This window comes from Monopterus albus, unplaced genomic scaffold (genome assembly GCF_001952655.1).
Source record: "Monopterus albus unplaced genomic scaffold, M_albus_1.0 scaffold239.1, whole genome shotgun sequence".
Taxonomy (NCBI): Eukaryota; Metazoa; Chordata; class Actinopteri; order Synbranchiformes; family Synbranchidae; genus Monopterus; species Monopterus albus.
This window is the reverse complement of record NW_018128119.1, coordinates 87,602-91,890: the sequence shown is the minus strand read 5'-3', so window position 1 is coordinate 91,890 and position 4,289 is coordinate 87,602.

Here is a 4,289-nt window from a genome sequence, read left to right as displayed (position 1 = left end):
TTTGTTTGTCAAACCTGCAGTAGAACACATTCAGGTCGTCTGCAAGTTGACGGTCCTCCACAACAGGGGGGATGGTTTCCTATAGCCAGTGATGTGTTTCAGGCAGGACAACCTGAGGTCGGCGACGGGGATGGCCTGATCCGTGGATCCCCCCCCCACGGGAGCCACCGGGCGACCCACTGGGCTGGCCAGGGTGCGAGGCATGGAATTCACGAATGAGGGATGGGTCCAGGATGAACGAGCGGGGCACCCAGGACCGTTCCCCCGGGCCGTAACCGTCCCAGTCAACAAGGTACTGGAAACCCTGGCGGCGAACGTCCAGTAGCCGGCGGATAGAGTAGGCAGGAGCGCCGTCCACCTCGACAGGCGGAGGTGGAGGAGCAACTAAGGGAGAGAGAGGGCTGACACATACCGGCTTGAGCTTAGAGACATGAAAAGTGGGGTGAATGAGCATGGAGCAGGGCAGGTGCAGGCGCACTGCCGTGGGGTGCAGGACGGTGTCAACTTCAAATGGACCGAGATACTTGGGTGCCAGCTTCCGGGAAACCCCCTTCAGGGGAACATGCGCCGCAGACAGCCATACTTTCTGATCCGGGGAGTAGGAAGGGGGCTGGTCAGCGGTGGCTGTCAGCCAGCCGTCGGTTAAGGTCGGCTGTGCACCCCAGAGCAGTGTGCGTGCATCGCCAGATGCACCAACAATGACGCAGGTGCGCCTGTAGCGAGGGGACAGCGATGTCAGACTGCTCCGAGGGCAGGAGTGGGGGTTGATACCCCAGTGACGCCTCGAAGGGTGACAGGCCGGAAGCCGAACTCACCAGGGTGTTGTGCGCGTACTCGATCCATGCCAAATGTGTGGACCAGGCTGTGGGTTCCGCGGAGGTGACACAGCGGAGCGCTTCTTCAAGTTCCTGATTAAGGCGCTCAACCTGTTCATTGGTCTGGGGGTGAAAACCGGAGGACAGACTGACAGTAGCCCCTAGGGCCATACAAAAGGCCTTCCACACTTGAGAAGTGAATTGTGGCCCCCTGTCCGAGACGATGTCTTGCGGTATGCCATGCATGCGTAAGACATGCGCAACCAAGAGGTCCGCGGTTTCCCTGGCGCTGGGTAGCTTAGGGAGTGCAACAAAGTGGGCCGCCTTGGAGAATCGATCTATGATGGACAGAATGGCCGTATGGCCCTGTGAAGGGGGAAGACCCATAACAAAATCGATGGCAATATGGAACCAGGGGCGACCGGGTATGGGAAGGGGGCGCAACAGACCAGCAGGCGGTTGATGGAAGCTCTTTGAGTGGGCACAAATAAAACAGGCCTTAACAAATTGGCGGATGTCTTGGTCCATGGTGGGCCACCAAAAACAATGTCTAAGTATGGACAGCGTGCGTGTGGTCTCAGGGTGACAGGCAAAACTCGAGGTGTGGGCCCACTCCAGCTCCCCCATCTTTACCGAGTCCGGGACGAAGGTCCGCCCAGGCGGCCCACCCCCTGGGTCTGGATGGTGTGACTGGGCGTCTATGACTTTTTGCACTATGTCCCGGGTAACCACCGCAACGATACAGGAGAGAGGCAGTATAGTCTCTTCCTTCTGGTCATCCTGTGTAGGACTGTGCTGTCGTGACAAGGCGTCGGGTTTCTTATTTTTGGAACCGGGACGATAGGTGAGTGTGAAACTAAAACGACCAAAGAAGAGCGCCCACCTGGCCTGCAGAGCGTTTAGTCTTTTGGCGGTTTGCAGGTATGACAGATTCTTATGGTCAGTCCAAACAGTAAAAGGGGTTTCAGCTCCCTCCAGCCAGTGTCTCCACTCTTCTAGGGCCAGTTTAACGGCCAGCAGTTCCCGGTTGCCTACGTCATAGCGTCTCGGCTGGGCTAAGGCGCCGAGAAAAGTAGGCACAGGGATGGACCTTGTTGTCCTCTTCCGCTCTCTGGCTCAACACTGCCCCCACCCCGGTGTCGAAAGCATCTGTTAGGTATTTTTAGTCAGATAGATATTGGATAGATACTTTATGTATTAGAAATGTTTAGTGGAGATAGGATGTCTAGTTAGACTGTTAAATGCTTAGGCATGCTTATGAGTTTCTACAGGGTACATCTGGTCAAGGATAACTAGAGAGAAGAGTTGATGACTGTCAGCAGACAGGGTGTTTAATATTATTATTACGACGTGTATAACTGTAGCCTTAGCCATAATATGTTCTTATGTTTAAGTCACGACATGTACTAGAGGTCGTGAGAATGTTTTTAGCTACACACCACTTAATCAACAGACACACACACACACACATTGATTTACTTCATGTTTTGACTACTGCTATGACCAGCTGCAAAGCTGGTAACAGAGACGTCTCGGTTGACGTTTCTGGGTAGTATGGGGCTAGCCCAACCGAAGAGATAAATGTATAGGCCTGGTGGGTTCAGGGTTTTTCATCTTCCAGCTGCCTGCGTGCAGTTTGGGGGTGCAAGATGCCTGAGCGTGTAATGTTAATTTTACCTGTGTTCATGGAATAAATCAGCACTGTTTTGTAGTTACTTGGACTGCCTCGTCTCTCAGAGTCAGTATGGTAAAAAGTACCGGGTACAACACATCCAACTTCAAAATAAACTGACGAGTGGGGTCTGGTTGGATGAGAACAGGGGCTGAAGTGAACTTGTCCTTCAAAGACTGGAAGGCACGCTTGGCCTCGTCAGTCCAGTGGAATTGAAGCTTGGTGGATGTCAGTCTGGTAAGGGGGCTGCAAGGGAGCTATAGTTTCTGATGAATCTGTGGTAGAAATTGGCAAAGCCCAGGAACCGTTGCAAGTCTTTTTGTGTTTTGGGTACTGGCCATTCAGTGACTGCTCGTATTTTCCCTGGGTCTGCCCTCATCCTCCCCTGCTCAATCACAAACCCCAGGAAGCTCACCGTGCGTGCATGGAACTCGCACTTCTCTGCCTTGACATACAACCTGTTGTCTAGCAGTCGCTGCAGAACAAGGCGGACGTGCTGCTGATGAGCCGTGATGGAGGGGGAGTAGATCAGAATATCGTCAAGGTAAACAAACACGAATCTATTCAGGAAATCCTATAGTACGTCATTTACGAGGTTTTGGAAGACCGCCGGTGCGCTGGTGAGGCCGAACGGCATAACAAGGTACTCGAAGTGGCCAAGCGGGGTTTTGAAGACCGTTTTCCACTCGTCCCCCCTCACGGATGCGCACGAGATGGTAAGCGTTACGCAAGTCCAATTTGGTGAAAACAGCAGCGTCAGAGAGCGAGTCAAAAGCAGAGTTCAGTAAGGGGAGCGGGTACTTGTTCTTAACAGTGATGTCATTCAGACCGCGGTAATCAATGCACGGCCTGAATGACCCGTCCTTCTTTCCCACAAAAAAGAACCCCGCCCCGAGCGGGGACAAAGATGGTTGAATAAGACCCACCTGTAGCGACTGCTTGATGTACTGCTCCATGGAGTCCCTCTCCGGTCCGGACAGGTTGTACAGCCTGCTGGAGGGTAGGGGAGCCCCAGGGAGGAGGTCGATGGAGCAGTCATACGGCCGGTGAGGAGGTAGGGACAGCGCCAAGTCTTTTTGAAAAACCTCCCCAAAGTCATGGTAGACCGAGGGTACCCCAGAAAGATCTGCTGGTTCAGGAGTGGAGTCTGAAGTGGTGGAGAGGGCGGGAGGAACAACGAATCGGAGGCAACAAGCAGCACAGTGTGGGCTCCACAACAGCATGGTTCCAGTGGTCCAGTCGATATGTGGGTTGTGTAGTGCGAGCCATGTGTAGCCTAACACCAGCAGAGACTGCGGGGTACTGATAACATGGAACTGGATAAGTTCGTGGTGATTGCCTGAAATAGTGACCGGCACCGGTAGAGTGCAATGGGTTACTTTGGCCATGAAGCGGCCGTCTAGGGAGTTCGCAATAACCGGTGTGTTCAGCAGCTCGAACGAAAGCTCCAGCTGCTCAACAAGCTCCTGGTCGATGAGGTTGTCCTCCGCCCCCAAGTCCACTAATGCTGTGATGGTGAAGGTGTCCATGCCGAATACGAGCGTTGTTGGCAGGCGAAGGCAGGTGAGAGGTCTGTTGGGGGCTTGATAACTGGCCACCAGTCGCCCCGGGCTTACTGGTGACTGCGGTCTTTTGGCCAGACCATGCATTGGGCAATATGGTGCCCCGACTGTCCACAATACAGGCAGAGGCCCGCTGCCAGGCGTCTGGCCCTCTCTTGCGCGGAGAGGGGGGCATGACCAAGTTGCATAGACTGTTTTTCAGCGGGCGGCAGCTGCCTGCTGGCTCCCGGCTCTGGGGTC